The 23921-nt window shown below is 34.2% G+C and overlaps 1 protein-coding gene and 1 pseudogene across 2 annotated transcripts in view; one reads left to right on the top strand and one right to left on the bottom strand.

Annotated features, from left to right (window-relative positions):
- LRRC7 (leucine rich repeat containing 7) overlaps positions 1-23921 on the bottom strand; it is a 508378-nt gene that overhangs the window by 441155 nt on the left and 43302 nt on the right. The window lies entirely within an intron of this gene.
- On the top strand, positions 20696-22254 carry LOC103015220 (shugoshin 1-like; annotated as a pseudogene).

The raw sequence follows: 23921 nt of genomic DNA, 5'->3' as shown, positions 1-23921 counted from the left end.
CGTTGCTGCTTTATTTCTTTTTCAAAGATAAATTAATTATATTTTCATGGGTTCATTTCTGAGCTCTCTATTATGTTACATTGACCTATTTGTCTGTTCTTTCACCAATTCCACATTGTCTTGGTTACTGGAGCTTTATAGTAAGCTTTAAGTTGGGTAGTGAGAGTCTTCTGACTTTGTTCTTCTCCTTCAATATTGTGTTGGCTATCCTAGGCCTCTCCATATAAACTTTAGAATCAATTTATTGATATCCACAAAATAACTTGCTGAGATTTTGATTGAGACTGTGTTGAACCTACAGATTAAGTTAAGAACTGACATCTTGACAATATTGAGTATTCCTATCAATAAACATGGAATGTACCTCTATGTTTTAGTTCTTTGATTTCATCAGAATTTTGTAGTTTTCCTTGGATAGATTTTATACATATTATGTTAGATTTATGCCTAAGTATTTCATATTTTAGGGTGCTAATATAGATGGTATAGTGCTTTTAATTTAAAATTTCAATTCTTCATGCTGCTAAATAAGAAAACAACTCTAGATATTTTTTAAATGCAGAATAAATATTATAAATAACCCATGGATCAAAGAAGAAAGAAAAATGGAAATTAGAAAATATTTTTGAAAGAATAATAGTAAAAATGCTACATACCAAAACTTGTGAGACGTTTGTAGGTGTATTTGTTTACAGTTAAACTTGTTTATAGCCAAACTTTTGAGGAAATTATAGCCATAAAATCATGTATTAATTAAAAAGACTGAAAACCAGTAATTAAGAATCTATTTACAGAAATTAGAAAAAGAACATCAAGTTAAGCTTCTGAAAGTATGGAAGTTGGGAAATATTAAAGGAAATAGAATAAATTAATGAAATAAAAGTAAACATACAGTAGAGAAAATTAATAATGCTGAAAGTTGGTTATTTGGAAAGACTGACAAAATTGATGAAGCTCCTGATTGTGATTAATTCAGAAAAAAATAGAGAAGGCAAATATAATATCAGGAATGAAAATCAGGCCATCACCAGATGTTCTGCAACATTAAAAACTATTAAAGGCTATTATGAACAACATTATGCTCATATATTTGAAATTTAGATGAAAGACAAATTCCAAATAAAATACAGCCTATCAAAATACGGGCAAATAAAAGTCATAGTACCCCTATAATTATTAAAGCGTATAATTTGTAATTAAAACCTCCCCCCCAAAAAACTCCTTGCTCACATAGCTTTAGCAATAAATTTTATTAATTATTTAAGGAAGAAATAATGCCAACCTTACACAAACTTTCTGAGACTAGAATAAGGAAAACTGTCCAACTCATTTATGCAGTCAGTTTAATCCTGATATTAAATAAATCTGTCAGAACAGTATGAGAAAAAATTTTAGCCCAATCAAACATAAATACAAATTACTAAAAAAAAAAAAATGAGGCAATTGAGTCTTTCAATATATGAAAAGGATATTATATCATGATCTAGTTGGGCTCACTACAGGAATGCAAGATTGCTTGAACTTCCAAAAAATAAATCAATGTAATCCACCACATTGAATAAAGAGGAAATAATTTTTAAATCATAATATTTTTTTCAAAAAGTATATGATAAATCTCAATATTTAACCATGAAAAAATACTCTTAACAAAAAAGGAATAGCAAAGGATTTACTTAATCTGATAAAGGTTATCTACCAAAACTTATCTCACACATCATACTTAATGGTGGAATGTTGAAATCTTACTCTGATTCTGAAAACCAGACAAAAGTGCTCCCCATAACTATTTATATTTTATTTTGTACGTATAGTGCCATAAGGTAAAAAAAAAAAAAAGAAAAACAATGTATAAAGATTGTGAAAGATGATACAAATGTATATATATAGAAAATCACCAAAAGTCTAGAATAAATTATTATAATTAACAAGAGAGTTTATCAAAGTTGTTGGCTACAAGACTAATATTTAAAAATCAATCTTATTTCCAAATACTAGAAACAAAATTTGGGGAAATTGTAGAAGTTGAAAAAATGGCATTCACAATAGCATAAAAATATATGAGGATAGAATAAATTATGTATACAATATCCTGCAGAATACCATAAAATATTATTGGGGAAAAGTAAAGAAGACCTATAGAGCTAAAGGATATGTGGATTGGAAGATATGATAGTAAGATGTCAATTCTCTGCAGATTTATCCTTTATTTATATTTTAATAAAATCCTAATCAAAATCACAAAGGGGTGGGTTTTTTTTCTGAGGGATTAGACAAATTGTTTCTAAAATGCCTTTGAAAATGGATCTAGTATAGTCCGATATCATGTAACAGAGATAAAGGCCTGTGTAAGTATAGGCAATTATAGTCTAGTATATAGGCATATAGACAAGACAATATAGAAGAAAAACAAGGATGGGGGGCCTAATCTCATGAATAATATGAATTATTACAAAACTACAGTAATTAAAATATGAAGTAATGGCTTAAGTATGGAGAAATAAATCAATGTAAAAGAATAAGGTCCAGAAAAAATGATGCATATATGGGTATTTGATTAGTAATAAAGATGATGCTGCTAAACATAGGAAAAGGATTAGTTTTTCAATAAATACTGCTAGACAAACTAGGCAACCATCTTGGAAACAATAAAATAAAACTTGATATCTACCTTACATCACATATGAAAATCAAATCTAAATGAGTATAGATTGAAATATAAAAAGCAAAAAAAAAATCTAGGAAGTAATACAAGAGAGTATCTTCATGACTGTGATAGCCAAATATTTGGATATGAAAAACATATACCACTCAAAAAAGGCTGATAAATTACATGTTAAAAATTTAAAAAAACTTCTTTTGTTAAAAGATAAGTGGAAAAAACAAACTACAGAGTGGGAGAAAATATTTAAATCATACATAATTAATATAAAATATTTATACAGAATATTTAAAGACATTCTACTAATAAATAAGAAAAGGAAGAGCTGAAAAAAAATACATATGAGTCTTCAACAGGAATTTCATAAATAATCATATCCAAATGACTAATATGTATATAAAAGGTGCTCAACATCATTAGTCATCAGGAAAATATTATTTTAAACCACAATGAGATTCTACTACATGCCCGCTGGAATGGCTAAAAGTAAAAACTACTGACAATACTGTTGATAGGGGCTGATGTGTAATAACAGGAACTCTCTGCTGAAGTGACTAAATACCGATAGTTCAATAACTTTGAAAAACAATTTAGCATTATTTACTAGAGCTGAATATACATATATTTTGTTATCAAGCCATTCGACTACTGGGTGCAAAAGAAATGTGTGCACATGTACATGAAGTGAATGTTTACTGCAGCATTATTTATAGTAGCCCCAAACTGGGAACACACAAAGCTCACCTCACGAAACGGAAACTACACAAAAATGAACATGGATAAACTGAATCTCATAAATACAATATTCAGCGAAAGAAGAAGACAAAAGCAAAGTGAAAGAAGTTTTTAAAATGATAATTAAAATTTAATTTTCAAAAATTTTTGAAGTCTTGAGTCTTACAGTAAGGAGGTTTAAATTTATACCTGATCATTGCACTGTAAGAAAAAAACCACCGCTATGGGTTTTTATAAAGTCCTAGCTCTTGGGACATATTTCAATATCTTAAAGCAGATGATTAAACTGAGAAATTAAATATTTAGTCATATAAACCTGTTGTTTCTTTTAGCAAAGATACCTATCTTTGGAATTTGGATAGAAATGTTAGTATTCTCTCAGTTGACTGAGATTATTCTATGCCAGTAGATAATCTCTCCATTTCCAAATCACTGAGGACTGAAGAAAATATATCTTTTGCCTTGTGATGCCATTTAAAACTCTATAACCCAGAAATATTGATTTAAGTCAACTGAATTTTAAATTAATTGTCCTTCAGAAGGTGTCAAAGACCATGTCCCTGTGGTTGGGATTGGGGTTCCCCTGAAGGAGTGTCCATTTCCACTGTCAGTTGTACTGGGAAAAATTTTACCTTCAGATTGGATCAGAAGTCAAGGTAAGGATAACAAGCTCTTCTTCCTTTCTCAAAGCTCCAAGGGGCAGCAAACCTGGACTCTGACTTATAAAGATGCTCTGAGCACTTCCAGGAATGGCAGACAAGTGTGTTCCTGCCCAGAGGAGGCTGACCAGGAACCAAGATGTAGCTTGAGAAAGACCTGAGACCAGTCCCAAGCCCGTCATCTATTAAGAGCAGTCACCTCTAATAAAGTTGTAAGCTTCTAACTCGTGAGTATACTTAGTGTCTTTAGTTTTTACTTGCTAAATTGAATAACAGTCTAATCTCTAACATGTTTCAGATAATTATTGGGAAGATCTTTCCTACACTTGAAAAAGCATATGATTAGGGCACTGTACTGGTCCCCTGAGACACTGAGCCTCCTAAAAATCCAGTATAGTTCTTTGTACCACCTCCACTTCAAGATGAGTTTCTATACAGTTCTCTTCATTCTGAACATTATGTCAGGTAGGTTTCAATTAAGTCAGTATTTCCTAAGAGTTGGATATTGATGTATAAAGTCCATCATCACTTCTTTTGGTTGTAGAAAAACCATGAAGTCCATAATCAGAGATGCTAAGGCCAGACAAAATAATGGAGTATCGTCAAGTTATAAGAAAAAGGAAAATGTTTGGTTTTTTCATGACCTTGTTGAATAGACTAGTATGTAAGAAATGGACCTGAACTAGGTGAATAGCCATATCTAGACAAAAGTCATTTGGATAGTAACTATAATGAAAGTATGTTATACACATGGACAAGAAAGTTTCTGTCCCAAAACTAGTGCCAAGGCAATAGTGATTTAGAAAATCAGCTACTTTCTATGTGACATATATTCTCATAGACTTTTTCACTGATATTGAATAATTAGTAATCTTAGAAGGGTAGAAATCATTTTCATCTATAGTTATACAGAATGAGCTACCATCATATATAAGACATTATTGAGATAGAAGATGAGTATGGCAGGATTTCTTTGTTTAAGGAAGTTATGAGTTTAATTTCAAAGTAAGCCAAATAATGTACACAAATAATGTAAAATAAAGTATAATAGAGGCTCTAGGAAAGATACAAATAGAAAACTGAGAGGTCAGAGAAGGAAAATATTATATATAATACTCTGGTAAAGCTTTGGAAAAAGGTCAGGATTCAGAGAGACACTGAAGAATCAAAAGCACTTAATTAGGCATAAACAGGATGGAGAGAACGTTACTGATGAAAGAAAAGGCATGGGCAGGTAAAAGGCTGAGAGAGTGCAACACAAGTTAGAATAAAAGTGGTCCAGTCCAATAAGGGCTTGGAGAAAGTACATGGCAGTAAGGAAAGAAATGCCAAGGCATAGAAAGAGGCTTTGAATACATTCCAAGTTGGAATTTTTACTTAATTCAGGAGACACTTGAGGGCATTGAATGAAGGAACTATGGAAATGGTTCCATCAGTTAATAATGAGTAGGAATATTTGAAATGAGGCAAATAGAAAAAAGATGAAAAGCAGGTGAATTATGTAGCCTATTTATTGTAACAGTTCTCGAAGAGGGTGTTGAGATACTTAACAGGCAGAATGGCAGAAAAAAAAGGAGGGTGGTGGTAAATTTACCTCTTCCAGAGACTGAACTTGCTAGAGCAGTTGCTACTAGACTAGTTAGGAAGTCTGGTACGGACATAACTTTACAAATGAAAATGGTAGAACCTGACAAGGCAATCTGCAAGCTGACACTTCGAGAGTAGAAAAATAAACATATTTTAGTAAAGAGATTGAGTATGATTACTAAAGAGCTATGACATTTCAGCCAGGAAATTTTCTAGTGAGAGAAAGTCTTCCATATGCATCTGAGACTAGAACATAATCTAAATTCAGTTCTAGAGATTTCCCTAAAACCCTAAGATTCCAAACAGTCTGAGTTAGAGTAGAGAATCTATGAAAACTAATAAAATCTGTAGAAAATCAGATGGCCAGGCTTTGATTTGGGACAGTCATTTTTTTTTTTTTTGTAACAGAGTATTAAAAAAAAAAAAGAGGGAAAGGATAGGGAATATGGAGTTGGATAAATCTAGGTTTGAATTCCAGTTCCAGAAGATGTTGTGTAAGTTACCTCACCATCTTGCACCTAGGTTTTCTCTTCTGTAAAGTGGGGATAACAATGCTACCTCTTGGGATTTTTAATGAGTATTACTTCAAATTTAAAAGTAAAGCACCTTGTCCAGACCAATTCATAGTGAGGGCTCAATAAATGGTAATTACAAAAAAAAAAAAAAAAAAAGGAGACACATATTTACAAAACAAGAAGCAAATAGCAAGTAGAAATGAACATGAAAAGATGAGAACACTCCTTGGAAGAAATACTGTCAAGGACTTTCCATTTTATTTCCATTAAAACAGCTATAATTTCAAAACAAAAGCAAAAAATTAGTGAGAAGAGTAGCATTATTTACATTATTGAAAATTTCTTTAATGTTGGTTTAATGTAAGTAACTGGATTTTCATATCTGCTTCTGCATATGAAGAAAATTTAGCCTCACATAGATAAGTAGTTGGAAAAGGGAGAAGTATTTTAAAATGATTTTGGATACTCTTCTTTGATGCTACATGAAAGAAAGCTCCTTGTTTCTTAAAGCCTCATTGCAATATGGAATCTGAAATCATATCAACAAACATTTAATCTTCTATTACATTAAAATCCATGGCTCTGTCTTTCACTTTGAATGGACAGTTTACCAATATATGATTTTGTAATATAAAGCATTGATCATTTGGACAACACTAGAGCACTGAGTTATACATATCTTCCAAACGCTGACACATGTCATTATACAATATCATAGTACTGCCAACCTCATCAGCAAAGCCTCTGAACACTGGGAAGCCTTCAAGGTCATAGTGGCACAAACAAGTTTTTCAAAATTCTAATTTTCACTTGAAACCTTGAATTTTACCATTTGCCACCACAATTATTGTCCTTGAAATAATTGGCTCACTTTGTTAACTCTTGAGGAAATTTCTGCCAAATATCCAAGTTTGAATTGTCTGTTCTTTCAAGCAGAAATAGTATACAAAGGAAAAAAAAAAAAAAAAAGACAAGTTCAGTTTGAAACTCAAACAATAGAACGAGGGCTTTTCCATGAGACAACCATTGGACTTTGGTATGCAGCAGAAATACCCTAGTCATAATTCCCATTACTTCATGCAGAATAGAAAAAGATTTTCACTCAAAAGTTAGGATTTATTAAAATAATTAATCTTCCTTCATCAAGGACATTCTTAAAAGAAACTGATGATATTTTGATTGCAAGTGAGTGGCAGTGAGGAAGATAGTACTATTTCAGTTTGATGCCACTGCTTTGATTCATGTGAAGGCACAAGCAGCTTTACTCACCATTGCTTTTTTACCATCAGTGCCAATGTCAACACACTGAAAAAGACACATAATTTTCATTAGTTACTAAGAAAAAGTTTGACCTTACTGGCCTCCCTGACCCAAAGGTCCACGGACCACACTTTGAGAACTGTTGAACTAGAAGTAGTCACAGATGAATGGGACAGGGGTCTTTGAAGCACTACAGCAGAGCCTGCACACATGCCAACCCCTCCACCAAACAGAGAGCTATATTGAACTGTGACAAGAGTAAGAAATGAACTTGTATTGCTCAAGCCACTCGAGGTGGAGGTTGTTTATTGCAGCAAAAAGCATCTCTAATTTAGAAAGTTATACCTTGAAGTTCGGTGTTACCATGACAAAAACTAAAATATGGGCATTAAGCTAATGCTAGAGGTTTGAGCTATAGATGGCAAGGAGACAGAAGCTATAAGGCTGGAAAACCCTATTATGCTTTTTCAAACATTTGGTGAAAATATCACTAGTGAAAACTCGGAAGCAGGCACCTGCTCATGGAGCCTATAGCTCTAGAGGAAAGAATGAACATGATCATGTGTATCAGATGCTACTGTTGTTTTCAGTAGAATATTATAAGAAAGAGATGAACTTAAATGAGAATTGGTAGATTTGTTAGCAGAAATGACAGGGAACAGAGAGCCCATAAACTTGAGGCCTTCAAGGAATACTAGAGACAACAACTTCTAGGTGCCAAACCATAGGAAATAAGACCCCCAAAATTTGCCTCTGAGAGTCTAAGTTTTAGCCATCATAGCAAAGGTCAGATTCAGGATATAGCCTCTCCAGCCATGTCTGAAGGCCTAAGGTAGCTACCATTAAGTAGAGTCAGACTGGCATACACAGGAAAGAACTTAGGGTATAGTTACTGACACAGAGTTGACTTGAATCACATAGATCAAAAGCCTACTACGTTTTTAAGAAAATTTTATGGCTAAAGAAATCAGGATCCTGAACTTACTTGATATTTAAAATGACTCTCTGGCCCCAATACTTGCATGTGCCAGAAGTTAGTTGTGAATATTGGGCATCCACCAAGATAGACATACCCCCCAATTCTCACATCAGATCTGGTGATGGAGGCTAATAGAAAAGAAAGAACTTCCCAGACAGAGCCTGGAGCCAGGGAACTTTAAAAAAATGGATGAATGTGTTCTTATTAGAACTGGAGTCTAATTAAGAAACATCCCTCCCATCTCCCTCACAGCAGGCGTCTTCACATCCTGCTTAGTTATGTTTCGTAATTGTTATGGCCCAGTGTCTTCCATTCTTCCTCTATCTAAAAACAAGTTTCTATTATTTTTTTTTATTATGCTCCATCATTGCACATTATTGTTATGCATGAGGTTGTGGATGACTTTTTCTTTTAGTTCTTAGGCTGTTGGCCCACACAGAACCACATTTAGGTCTCATGAAGAGGACTGCCTATCACCCAAGTAGTGTCCCTACACTTTGACGTGGATCCAGGGACTAAATGGGATTTTGGGTTGCCTTTCTGGAGGGGAAATGAATCTGTCCTATACACGGGAAAAAGAGTAAAACAAGTATGTGATGTTCTGAAGAGTGGACTGTAAAAGACAGTGCGAGTACTCCCCAGTTTCCATGTTCTCCCCTTCTTCCTGAGCAGAGTAAGAGTACATTTTCCACACCCCTTTGGCGTGGCCTTCTGACTTATTTTTGGACAATGGAATGTGAGTGGAAGTGATGCATGCCAATTTCTGAGGACGTCTATACCTCATTCTCTTCCCTCATCTTCTGGCTGATGACGAAAATTCCAAAGATTTAAAGGAACTAAATGCAAAAAAATAAAAGAAGTCCAGATCTCTGGACAGTTGCTTACATAGAGTGTACTCTGTTGACCTGCACTGGACTTTGAAAAAAAAAAAGTGAAGTAAGCCTTTTATTACAATTGTTTACTGAGATTTAGTTTTTTGTTTGTTTGTTTGTTTTATACCAGTCAGCTACCTTGACCTGAAGGGTTGAGATGCTGAGTCCTGCAGACAAAATCATTTCCTCCACTTGCAGACCCAAGCCCCACAAGCAATCTGAGTATTTCTGAGTTTTGACTCTAAATTTATAACATACTCTTCAGCTCACAAAGATTTTTGCACCACACTCTATCCTTGCTGCTAATGTGTTCGTATAAATAACACTCCCAAGATAATTCTGACCTATCTTTTTAAACTGGAGATTTGATAACTATTGACTGGGAACCTACTATGTGCCAGACATTGTAGCAGATGCTGGTGATACAGTGATAAGCAAATCAGATGTGATCCCTCACCGCATATTAATAATACGCTTGCTTCTGTTGACTCATTTGTATTTGACTTATATCCTCTTGATTTATGTTAGATGCCATCCTAGTCCTGCCTAGAGATGAATTCTAATCTCTAGCTGCTGCCACCCATATTCCAAGGTAATTGGGACATCCATTCAACTATCACAGCTGTGAGTAAAATGTATGAAAAAGAGAAAGGCAATAATGAAACTGGCCACCAGACAATTGCTGGTTTTGTTACTGATTAGAAATTTAATGTCTTTGTCATGTAACTTGAGACAAATAGATGTAGCATTAAAAATGCAAATGCAGTATGGAAATTAAATTCTTCTCAAAGAATAATGAATGACCTTGGTTTCGAACATTTAGAGTTAGGCACAAGTTTTGACAGAATTTTTTCAAGAACACATGTTCCTCTCATTTTCCTGCAGTATTGTCTAAACATGGAAGTTTCCTTGGGTTGGAGAAGTACTTCATTATGGAACAATTAGTCAATTAACTTCATTGTTCCTACTCTGGCCTATCCTTTGCCATTATGAATGTGTCCCTTCCACTTTGAAATACAGGCTATTTAATTTCTCTGGAAACCTGGTGAAGCTAACATTTTTGACAACATATCTTTAAGGTAGAATCAAAGCTAACTTTGGTCATTCATTAGCAAGTAACTTAAGTAAAATTTATTTTTCAATTAGTCTTTCTAGGCTTCAGATTATTATTTTCCTTCATCACAAAGTCCATGAATATATCAAATCATTAAGGCTTTGGAAAAGAGTTTCCCATTAAGTTTTCCACATTACAATAATGATAAATTTAAAAAAAATATTGCTGAATTAATTGAGGAAGCAAACACACATGACTTGAAGCCTTCATTTTTATTTTACTAAACATCTGATTAAGAGTTCTGTGCATATATGGTAGAGTACTACTAAATATTTTTATTATAACAGAATTATTGACCTATTAATATTTTAGAATGTAAGTACAAAAAAGTTAGGCATACTTTTTTACAGTGACCAAAAGAATCTGGATTTTACTAATAAAAATTCACTTTCTAGATATCTAAAATTGACATTAAATTTTATTTGCTGCACCATGATTACAAGCCTAAAGGTTTTAGAAAATATATTCACTGTTTCTTTTAAGCTTCTTGTAAGCTTCTTGTAAGAGGCTGATATTAAGAATCATACTTTTTTGTATATGTTGCAGTGCTAGCACAGCACTGCTTTCAAAAATGCACTTGAGAAATATTTACTGAATTCCTTTGACAATCACATTTAAATTTTGCTTTATCTTTTAAATTACAGTAAATTAATAATTTCATTAACCTTGTTAATACATACTTGGTGATTAAGTCCCATCCTCTAGCCCACCCCCCTTCCCAAGGGAGCTAAAAATTCTTGTCTTCTCTGTGTTGAGGGTGTTGGGGGAGGGTTGGGGAGGTAATGTTAGGAAGTGATTGCTTCCTGCTCATTGGGGATTTTCTCAATTCAGTGTGTGCTTATAACATTATAATTTTTAAAATTATTTACAATTATACTAATTTTGCAAAAATAATGATTTTCATTAACCTCATAGTAATGTGAACCTGCATTTCATACAATTGATTTTTTTGCACCCCCCCCAAATTTCTTACTTCATTAACATATGTATATGCATATATATACAATATATATACAATTGCATGTATATCTATAGTCTCTTATCTTGTCTCAGCTTAACCACTTACAGAGGTTTATTTTTCCACACGATATTAGAATTCTGAAAGTAGGAAGCTGTTGGCACTGATTTAATAGCTCAACAAAGCCATCTCCTTGTTCTTTTTATTATTTTGGCCTTTTCCTCAAGATAGCTACTGCAGATTTCTTTCAACTTGATAAGCCTCTGCTTCCTTTACTAGAAAAGCAAAATAATTTCAAGAACACCCCAGTAGTCTTCTGGTAAAATTTCACTGACTGGAACTATTGTTACAAGCCCAAGCCTAGCTGCAAGCGAGGCTGGGGAAATGAGGAATTATTCTTTTAGCTCCTATAGATGCAAGTGGCAAGGGAGAAGGAAACTGAGTGTTTGGCACAAAAGCGTTTATAGGTTCTTTATAAAAGGGATTAAATAGTTGATAAAATCTAACAAGTTATTTTAAGTAGGAAGAGTAATTACATGGATCTACAGTCCAGCATAATTATATTTAATCTGAATATCTTATGCTAAATATTTGGCTAAAAGTAAAGAAAAGAAGAAGAAAACTACCCCAGGCTCTTGTAAAGACAGAAATACAGTATACCTAAACTAGTTTTTATCCTATGCAGTGGGATACATTGTGGAGATATCTATATGTTACACTGAAAAAGATTTGATATAACCTGTGTCTTGCCTCCAAATTTGTGGTAAATTGTTTCTAGTCATTCAAGTAATTATAGTTGCCTGGTGTTATTACAAATTCCACACATTGCCACAGTAAGTAGATTAGCTGCATTTTACAAATGAGATAGATCACACAAGTTGTTAAATTCTGTATCCCTCAAGTCACACAGAAGTTAATAGGAGGGCCAAGATAAGTAATCAGTGCCAGGAAAGGGAACATGAATGAGACAATGAAAGTTGCCTAAGGGTGATTTAAATTGCTCCTGTTCCTTCTTACACAAAAGAACAGCCCAAATTGGTGTTTGGTCAGTGATATCAACAAGACACAGAGGCCAGGACAAATAAAGCTTTATCTGCCTACAGCATTGATAGGTAAAAATGAATACATTCCCTAGCTGATTTGCATTCAGTTTTAGTGGCATAGAAAAGAGTGATACACAGTTATCACATACTCCAGGGTTGTATTCCAATTGTATTTAATATTGCTTGAAATATGTTGACAATGGGATTGGGTATGGAAATTGTTATAATGAACAGTTTATTATTACGCTCCTGAGTGTTTGTCTTAACAATAAAGTTCTCTGAGAAGAGAACCTGTGTCTGTCAGATTCATTTTACACTGGTGTCCCTCCCACATGCCACTGCAAGCACAAACGTGATTAGCAAATGCTCTTGATAATGTAAGTAAACCAATAAATTTTTCCAATGGAGAGTTTGTGTATGTATAGGATGTATACATGTATATATCTTAATATGAAAAAAAAGGGAACTGGTTTGTCAAGAACAGAGCTTTTAGATGTATAATCAGATGAATGGTTTCCAATTGCTGAAACTTTATGAATGATAATATTGTGTTCTCACAATTATATGCTAGATAAATATTCTTATATTTTTCTCATTAGTCCTTACTCTTTTCCAGGCTATTAATGAAAATCCATAATTGTTTTTCATTATCCCTTTCTCTTGGATATATGCTTTTTTCCTGCCATTTATCCTGTGAGTGTAATTAATGACACATCTTTCCAGAATAATTCTTCTTCTCCAGCTTCCTCATGTAAGTGGAGTTTCAGGAAGTTCTCACCTCAGAAGTTATCAAAATGTTTACATTTGCCAAATCTAGAAACATGTTGCTTTGCTCAACATTTGTAAATGTACGTTCACTTAAGCAGCAAATATTTCAAATCAAATGGTCTTACTGTACGCTAGTCAGTGTTCTAGGGGCTGAGAATACAACAGTGAACAAGACATACCCCCTGATCTCACTCATTGTACATACAAGCAAAACACGCAGCAAAGATAATACATTGTGGTCCACATCAACAAGGATGCACTGAGTGTTCACACACTGAGGTCACTGAGACACACCTCATGAGGACTGGAAGATGATGCTTGGTGTGAAAACCAAAGGCTGAGCGAAAGTTCATTGTGTGAAGATGGTGTGGGAAGGTAAGATTGTTTCAGGAAGAAGAACTAGCATATGGAAAGGCCAAGAAGTGAGAAAAATAGGCCAAATTAGAGAACCTGAAGTTGTTTAATGTACCTAGAGCTTACAGTGCAGAGTGAAAAGATGAGTCTTGCTTTAGTACTTACTTGTTATGTGATCTTGGGCAAGTTACTTGAGTTGGGTAAGTTATTTAAACCCCTGGATCTCAGTGTCCTCATTTGTATAGCAGAGATAGTGATATCTTTAATGCAGAGTTGTAAAAATGACAATATGTGTACATATATTTAACTTACAAAATTAAGTTAAAAACATTAGAGATGTTTTAGGTAAATTACATTACCTAGTGTAAAATACACAGACTAATTTAAGGAAATAGTCCCTCACACCAATACTCTAAAATCCCTAACGTGTTCCTTCACCATTATGGGTATTCTCTCAAGTCAAAATAAAGCTTCTATGTCAGTGACAAGAGTTCCAGAATAAACCTATTTTCTCATTAAGAATAATTCATAACAATTTATTTTCAAGTCAGGCCATGGCTACTTTCTATTAATTAAACCCTGTGTATCAAATCTTATAGCAGAATGCCCAATAACCTAATTCTTAAACTTCTCACAAATTTAATTTACATGTATTTAAATGTATTAGAATATTAACTCCAACAAAACAGTAAAGAAAATTACATAAAATAACATTGTTATTGATTGGAAAAAAGCATGAGTGGTGATTATCTTTTTTTTTTTTAAACATCTTTATTGAAGTATAATTGCCTTACAATGGTGTGTTAGCTTCTGCTTTATAACAAAGTGAATCAGTTATACATATACAATATGTTCCCATTTCTCTTCCCTCTTGCATCTCCCTCCCTCCCACCCTCCCCATCCCACCCCTCTAGGTGGTCACAAAGCACCGAGCTGATCTCCCTGTGCTATGCGGCTGCTTCCCACTAGCTATCTATTTTACATTTGGTAGTGTATATATGTCCATGACACTCTCTTACCCTGTCACATTTCACCCCACCCCCTCCCCATATCCTCAAGTCCATTCTCTGGTAGGTCTGTGTCTTTATTCCCGTCTTGCCACTAGGTTCTTCATGGCCTTTTTTTTTTTTTTTTTCCTTAGATTCCGTATATATGTGTTAGCATACTGTATTTGTTTTTCTCTTTCTGACTTACTTCACTCTGTATGACAGACTCTAACTCCATCCACCTCATTACAAATACCTCCATTTCATTTCTTTTTATGGCTGAGTAATATTCCATTGTATATATGTGCCACATCTTCTTTATCCATTCATCTGTCGATGGACATTTAGGTTGCTTCCATGTCCTGGCTATTGTAAATAGAGCTGCAATGAACATTTTGGTACATGACTCTTTTTTTTTTTTTTTTTTTAATGCTATTCTTGTCTGCTTACATTCTTTTTATGTATGTATGTATGTATGTATGGCTGTGTTGGGTCTTCGTTTCTGTGCGAGGGCTTTCTCTAGTTGTGGCAAGCGGGGGCCACTCTTCATCGCGGACATGACTCTTTTTGACCTATGGTTTTCTCAGGGTATATGCCCAGTAGTGGGATTGCTGGGTCGTATGGTAGTTCTATTTGTAGTTTTTTAAGGAACCTCCATACTGCTCTCCATAGTGGCTGTATCAATTTACATTCCCACCAACAGTGCAAGAGTGTTCCCTTTCCTCCACACCCTCTCCAGCATTTATTGTTTCTAGATTTTTTGATGATGGCCATTCTGACCGGTGTGAGATGATATCTCATTGTAGTTTTGATTTGCATTTCTCTAATGATTAATGATGTTGAGCATTCTTTCATGTGTCTGTTGGCCATCTGTATATCTTCTTTGGAAACATGTCTATTTAGGTCTTCTGCCCATTTTTGGATTGGGTTGTTCGTTTTTTTGTTATTGAGCTGCATGAGCTGCTTGTAAATCTTGGAGATTAATCCTTTGTCAGTTGCTTCATTTGCAAATATTTTCTCCCATTCTGAGGGTTGTCTTTTGGTCTTGTTTATGGTTTCCTTTGCTGTGCAAAAGCTTTTAAGTTTCATTAGGTCCCATTTGTTTATTTGTGTTCTTATTTCCATTTCTCTGGGAGCTGGGTCAAAAACAATCTTGCTGTGATGTATGTCATAGAGTGTTCTGCCTATGTTTTCCTCTAAGAGTTTGATAGTGTCTGCCCTTACACTTAGGTCTTTAATCCATTTTGAGTTTATTTTTGTGCATGGTGTCAGGGAGTGTTCTAATTTCATACTTTTACATGTTCCTGTCCAATTTTCCCAGCACCACTTATTGAAGAGGCTGTCTTTTCTCCACTGTATATGCTTGCCTCCTTTATCAAAGATAAGTTGACCATATGTGTGTGGGTTTATCTCTGGGCTTTCTATCCTGTTCCATTGATCTATATTTCTGTTTTTGTGCCAGTACCAAACTGTCTTGATTACTGAAGCTTTGTAATATAGTCTGAAGTCAGGGAGCCTGATTCCCCCAGCTCCATTTTTCGTTCTCAAGATTGCTTTGGCTATTCGGGGTCTTTTGTGTTTCCATACAAATTGTGAAATTTTTTGTTCTAGTTCTGTGAAAAATGCCAGTGGTAGTTTGATAGGGATTGCATTGAATCTGTAGATTGCTTTGGGTAGTAGAGACATTTTCACAATGTTGATTCTTCCAATCCAGGAACATGGTATATCTCTCCATCTATTTGTATCATCTTTAATTTCTTTCATCAGTGTCTTATAATTTTCTGCATACAGGTCTTTTGTCTCCTTAGGTAGGTTTATTCCTAGATATTTTATTCTTTTTGTTGCAATGGTAAACGGGAGTGTTTTCTTAATTTCACTTTCAGATTTTTCGTCATTAGTGTATAGAAATGCAAGAGATTTCTGTGCATTAATTTTGTATCCTGCTACTTTACCAAATTCATTGATTAGCTCTAGGAGTTTTCTGGTAGCATCTTTAGGATTCTCTATGTATAGTATCATGTCATCTGCAAATAGTGACAGCTTTACTTCTTCTTTTCCGATTTGGATTCCTTTTATTTCTTTGTCTTCTCTGATTGCTGTGGCTAGGACTTCCAGAACTATGTTGAATAATAGTGGTGAGAGTGGGCAACCTTGTCTTGTTCCTGATCTTAGTGGAAATGGTTTCAGTTTTTCACCATTGAGGACAATGTTGGCTGTGGGTTTGTCATATATGGCCTTTATTATGTTGAGGAAAGTTCCCTCTATTCCTACTTTCTGCAGGGCTTTTTTCATAAATGGGTGTTGAATTTTGTCGAAAGCTTTCTCTGCATCTATTGAGATGATCTTATGGTTTTTCTCCTTCAATTTGGGTGATTATCTTTTAATCTTAGATCAAGTTTTGATGTAGTCACTTTAACTTTTAAATTCTTAAAAATCTATAGCATATTATTTTATTGCAGAAAACACTGGTTTGGCATATTATTTTAATTTCAGTTTGCTGAAATAAATGTATTTACTTTTAACGCAATATAGGGCAATAACATTAGACCAAAATAGGAATTATTCAAAGACATCATTAAAACATAGATGACACAGAAAAGAATCAAAAGTCAATCCTCATTATATGAAGATTCTGAATTTATGAAGTTGCCTTTTCAAAAAAATTTTATTTGTAAACTGCAATCCAATACTTGCAGCACTTTTGTGGTCATGTGTGGCCATGTGCATGCACAGAGTGGCAAAGACTTGAGTTGCTCCATGTGCACATTTCCAGATGAGGTTGAACAAGGTATTGCTTTGCCTACTTGTTTCATCTTTCATACCTCAAAGTCTTCAGTGCCTCGTTTTTGCATTCTTGTACTTTTTGTTGGTGGTTTTGCTCTTAAAGTGTTCCCCAAGCATGGTACTGAAGTGCTATGTAGTGTTCCTAAGCACAAGAAGGCTGTCAAGCACCTTATGGAAGAAATACGTTGATAAGCTTTGTTCAGGCATGAGTTATAGTGCTATTTGGCCATGAGTTCATTGTTAATGAATCAACAATATATATTAAATAAGGTGCCTTCAAACAGAACACACAAAAAACAAGGTTATATATTCTTTGGTTAATAAAAGCCTTGTGACCAGAGGCCTGCAGGAACCAAACCCTGTATCTCTTCTAGGAACAATGATTCGCTAATTCAGTATTAGCATAACTTTATAAGAACATAATTACCATCAATAACCAAAGTCAATCTCCTGACATATTTTACTTCATAAAATTTTTAAAATGCTACAAATCTAAAATAAGGTCAATATGGTGGAAGGTAAATGACAACCTAGGAAAAATATTTGCAGCACTTAGGACAGCAAAGGGCTAGTATCAATAATATATGAGAAAACAAACAGATAGAAAAAGATGTGAAAATAGAATATATTAAGAGCCAATTGACTTTAATTCTACTTTGGTTTAAATTGTAGTTAAAATCATTGGTCACAAATTTGAAAAGTATTAATGAAAAATGTGAAGTAAAAAAAGCTCTTGACGTAAGTGTTTTGTCAATAAAAGTACTAAGCTATTCATTACCTTTTCTCGGAAGAAAATTTAGCCAATATTTATGTACAGTTGCCATAATTCTTTAATTAAATTTGTACCTAGTCTGTATCTTTTCACCATAAAGTTGAATTTCTTGCCTAAGTGTATTTAATAAGAGCAATGATCTTTCTTGTAAATAGTCAGATTTAATTAAAAATTCAAGAAGTGTTTTTGTGTAACTGTGAGCCTGAAGATGTTTGTTATAAAAAACTGTATTTGGTAAAATATTCTGTGTAGAAAACTGTGTTTTTCCTTAAATTTCTGAAATATTTTTTCCTTGGAGATTAAATATACTCACCAGTCTTGTAACAGTTTAACCACTATGTGTCAATTAAACTAATATACAAGAAATGGATTTCCTTGTTAGATTAGGAACGTTTTTTTAAAGGACTGTCCCTTAAAAATGTGCCATGTATAAAATCAAACATATCCCTAACCTATTTACATTAAAATACAAAAAAAAAAGAACCCCAAAGACCTTGTTCATTCTTCCACAGAGGCAAATAGTGAAACAAACAAAAGACAAAGAGGCAATTTGCTAAGGCACTTCAAAAGGCCAATAAGCATGTTGAAAAAGTCAAAATCACTAATAATCATGGAAATGGAAAACAAAAATGAGTTACCAATTCAGGATATCAGACTGGAAAAGATTTAGAAAGAAGGAGGGGAAGAGAAGTAAAGAAAGAAGGAAGATAGACTAAAGGACATGTGTCTGAACCCAGTGAAAATCTTGTCATCATTGAAAATGGGGCAACCTGAAATTGTATGCTTCCTGATATGGTATATAACACCACCAATAAAGCATTTTTGTAAAAAAAAAAAAAAAAAAAAAAAAAAGAACTTGAATCCCATCAAGCCTTTAGATATAACCACCAGTTTATATGAAGAACAAAAAAAAAAAAAAAAAAGAGGGAAAAAAGAACAGATTAAACAACACCACAACTGATTAGTCAAATCTAGATCATGGAAAATTGTTGAGGAAAAATGATCCTATTTCTTCAACATATAAACTGAAAAAAAACAGAAAAACAGGAAATCATTACAGAGTTCAATTCTTATCTATTAGAGATACACACTGAAGCACTTATGGGTAAAACGATATATGGGTTTTCTTTACAATATTATAGTAAACAAAATAAATATCAGCATAGATGAAACAGAAGCAGTAAAATAATGATCACTGTTGAAGCTGGCTGATGGGATATATTGGGGTTCATATTAATGTTCTTTTTACTTTTTTGTATATTTGAAAAAACCATGGAAAATAATTCTGGAAGGTCGCTTGTAAAATGTCAGTGGTACAAGTCCTCATTGCTATATATATTATTCTATATAAACAGTAGACAAGAATGTTCAGTGTTTATTGTAGCATTATATAAGAAAAAACTATGAAACAACCTGAATATCCAAAAATGGAGTATTAGTTAAATAAAATACACATATATCACTCATTAGAAATCATAACTTACAAGAACAATTATTCACTTTGGCTACAAACAGGGCTTTGAAGTTAAGTAGACAGGTTCAAATCACATCTATGTCACCTACCAGCTGGGCACCATTGTATGTTACCTAACCCATGTAAACCTCAACTTCTTCATCCATAAAATGGTAAGTGTAACAGTACTTATATTAATGAGGTATTTTCAGGGTTAAGTGTTATTAGTGTTTATTTCTGGGTAGGGGGATCATTGTTGATGTTTCCTTCCTTACAGTTTTAGGTTTTTCTACTCTCTCTGTCTGTCTCTGTCTCTGTTTCTCTCTCTGTATGTATACACGTCTCCCTCTCTCTGTATGTATAAATGTAAAAAAATTAACTCACAATTTTTATAGACTCATAAATTTATCTAACCTTTTGATTTCATATGGTAAAATTTTTTCTTCAGCTAAGAATAGAAAAATGTAAGTATTAACATATTGAATCATCCTCCACTATTGTTCTGTCTAATTAATCATCTTTATGAATATGTAGAAGTGGGTTAGATTTGAATATTCAGAGGATAAAATATCATGTTATCGGGATGAATGCACAGAATAAAAGTAACATTCTAAGAATTGTAAGAAAACAAGGCTGGCCCAAGTTCAAATTGTGAAGCCCACGGTCTCCCTCCATTCTCCTTTCTCTGATTTTACAGACTAGTTCTTTCCCTTCCCAACTAAAAAGCGTAATGTTTTCATGCTGCCTATGCTAATTGTCAAATATCCTATTATCTTGAAATATTTCCTATGGAGAAATACCAATTTTATAAATATCATGTTGCATTAGACTACATGAACACGTTTTCTGCTATGTATCATTAAGTTAAAGATATATATGGCAACTTAGGGAAAATTCCAGTTCCTATTTTAAAGGTATTTGGGTAAGATATTTGGTAGAGTATAGGATCTCAGAGGGCAGGGTTCTCACAGGTCTTTTTGCTTCTGTATCTCTACCACCCAACAAAATGTCCAGTATGCTGAAACACTTAACAAATATTTACTAAATTTGTTGAAGAAACTGAAAAGAAATTAAGTTAGGGACTGAATGTGGCAAGGTGACTGTTCTGTCATATTTTTAAAGTTACTTTAAGGGGTTGTGTAAGCTGCCTGGCAAAGCAGGACTCTACCTGAGTGCCTGGCAGAGCTATCGCATCACATGACCACCCCCAGACAGCCAATGGGTGAGTGTAGCAGAGAGTTTCAACTGTGGTCTCAGAAGTCTCAGGTGGCAGGAGATGATGCCACAGTCTTTGGGGCTGAGGGTCATGCCAACAGCTTTGCAGAGCCTTGGAATGTGAGGAGAAGGGCTCTGGCAGAGGCAGGGGCCAAAGCTGAAGATGGCCAAAGAAATGTGCCTTGAAGTCCTTTCAAGTTAGTCTTGAAGACACAAAGAAACAAAAGAGAAAAGGAATAAAAACTTGGCAGAGATAGGCAAAAGCCAAGTCATTTGTAGTTGGGCCAGGCCAAATGATCACCAGCATTTCAACACTGTTGAAAAATTACCTGGACTATAATAAAATGTTAGTGTTAGACTTGGGCAATGAAAAATCCAAAATGAGAAAGCCCAAGATATCATCCTAAGGTCAGAAAAGAATGTTACTACCTCGAATGTCAGCTATTTCCTCTGAAAGAAAAATATATTTCAGAACAAAGAGAAGAACCTGCTCAAAACCAGTAGGTATGTCCCTTTAGCATGAACTCCAACAGTAATGATGACTCCATGGACTTATTTGTGAAGGGTTTACCTCAAGTTTCTCTTCAGGAAGCTGACTTTTTAGAACAAGGAGAATCATTATAAACAGAAGAACCTATACCAGCTACTACTCAAGACAGACAGATTTGATTTTGAATATTCTAGTTCAGGTGACATAAGCTACTGACAATGTCCTTTATGGAACATCCATCCATGGCAGTTTGAAGAGTAGTTTTAACAATTTTGGTAATTTGATACCATGGATGACTCTGAAAGAAGTCATGAATCAGGAATATTTTTTTAATTGGAAAGAATTATATTTGCAGATTCAGCTAGAAAGAATTACTAACATAAAAGAAGTTATTTTCGAGCCTAAATTTGAACAAACTACACCTAACCTTAGAGATTCACATGAAAGAAAAAGATAAAAGAAAAGGTAACGTAAAGAGAAAATCAAATTGTGTATTAAGGTAAAGAGGGAGAAAAAAATGAAAATTAAACAACAACCAAAAAAATCTGTCCCTAAAAATATTTGGATGGCTCTGTCAGCTTCAGTAATGCTTACAATCTTATTTTGGTATTATGTTACTCCTTTCTGACAAAATAAAATGAGAAGTGATTCTAAAAGAGAAAAAGTAACCATGAGTCTGAAATGAGCACTAGTGAATTATGTCTAGGAGATGACAATGATGACTTTTATTTGCCTTCCAAAACGCTTGCTAGTACATTCAAAATCTTGTCAACTAATGAGACAGGAGCCCCATCACCAGGTCTCCATTAAAAGCACTAGAACTTACTGATGAACAAAAGACTGAGGAGCCCAAACCAACACATACTCTTATCAATGCCCCACCTGAAACTCTTCAGTCACCTCATCTTATTCTGAAGGATATCACCAATGTCAATTTGTCTCCTGTAGTGAAAAACCAGAAAATCAAATCTTTTTCCAAAAAAGAATAAAGAATAAAGAAAGCCCAGATTTGACCTTGTCTAAGTGTAGGTGCACAGTCAGAGTGAACTAGCAGGCTCTGATTCATTTTGAAACTAAAAAGAGCAGATCTTTTTAGATTTGTGTTTCTTGAAATCTCCCATTTCCAACAATAAAAAAAAACACAACTCAAAAAAATATCAATTGAAATTGTCTCACACTCCTCTCTCTCCTTTGCTCATAGAGAGAATCTGTAAGATAGTATATACCCGGGTCAAACTGCCATGGCCATTTCTTCAAAACTATTCTGAAAATATGACGTTTTACCTTAAGCCTTTAATAAATTTAGGCTGATTTTTTTCTTTTAAACCTAAATAGCTAGAATTGAATACTAAAATAGTGTAGATTTCTTACACTGCCTAAAACCTTAATTATAATCAAAATATATATTATACTTACTTTATTAGAAACCAATAGGATGTTTTAATTATGTTTTGGCAACTTCATTTTTTTAAAGTCAGAGATATGATAGTGAATGATTTTTGAAGATGGATGGAGGAGATTTTGAAACTCCTTACTACAATATTTGAGTAAAGTAACTCCTTGATATTCAGAGTAGGATACACCCTAAGTTGCTTGTGAACCCCTTATACCACTGCTGTATTTAATTTCTCAAACACAGTTGACCCTTGAACAACATGGGGGTTAATCAGCCTATAATTTATAGTCTACCCTCTTTATCCAGAGTTCCTCCACACCACAGATTTAACCAACCACGAACAGTGTAGTACTATAGTATTTACTACTGAAAAATATCAGCATAGAAGTGGACCAGTGCAGTTCAAACCCACCTTGTGCAAGGGTCAACTGTAAAGTCTGTTTGAGATCATGACAAGAGAATTGATGGTTTCTTAAGATCAGGGACTAGATAAGTGACTAGATCTGAACGTGCTCTAAAGTACACTATTTAAAGTAATGCCTCAGTAAAATCACAAATGTTAAATGTGTGAATTCCAACGGTATTTTGTACTTGCTTTATATAAAGTTTTCCATCAACCACATGAGAGGGAATTATTCAGTTCAGAAAGTTTGAGACATATACAGACACATATGTATATATATCTTTCAGTTTTTAAAGCAACTGTAATTTGTCCCTTTAAAAGTAAAATTCTTGGGCTTCCCTGGTGGCGCAGTGGTTGAGAATCTGCCAGCCAATGCAGGGAACACGGGTTCGAGCCCTGGTCTGGGAAGATCCCACATGCCGCGGAGCAACTAGGCCCGTGAGCCACAACTACTGAGCCTGCGCGTCTGGAGCCTGTACTGTGCAACAAGAGAGGCCGCGGTAGTGAGAGGCCCACGCACCGCGATGAAGAGTGGCCCCTGCTTGCTGCAACTAGAGAAAGCCCTCGCACAGAAATGAAGACCCAACACAGCCAAAAATAAATAAATAAATTAAAACAAAATAATAAAATTCTTTATAAGATAAAATAGTAACTGAGTTTAATTTGCAATTTAATATTTAGGGATTATTACTCTAGCCTTTTGGCTTAGCACTGGGATCATTCTCTACATCCTACATCTTGGCACACTTATTTTTCCAGCCGTAATTCTCAATGAGCCCTATGTTCTAGCAAAGTCAATTTTCATTCTAAATAAATAAATAAGAAGAACTCATGAGATCCTACTTGTTATGTGTGTTTTTCCATACCACATATTTACCTTACCTTAGACTACTGAAATCCTTTTCATCTTTCAAGACCC

This window comes from Balaenoptera acutorostrata, chromosome 1, assembly GCF_949987535.1.
Source record: "Balaenoptera acutorostrata chromosome 1, mBalAcu1.1, whole genome shotgun sequence".
NCBI lineage: Eukaryota > Metazoa > Chordata > Mammalia > Artiodactyla > Balaenopteridae > Balaenoptera > Balaenoptera acutorostrata.
Note: the sequence above shows the minus strand (reverse complement) of the source record. Positions and strands in the feature narration are given on the sequence as shown.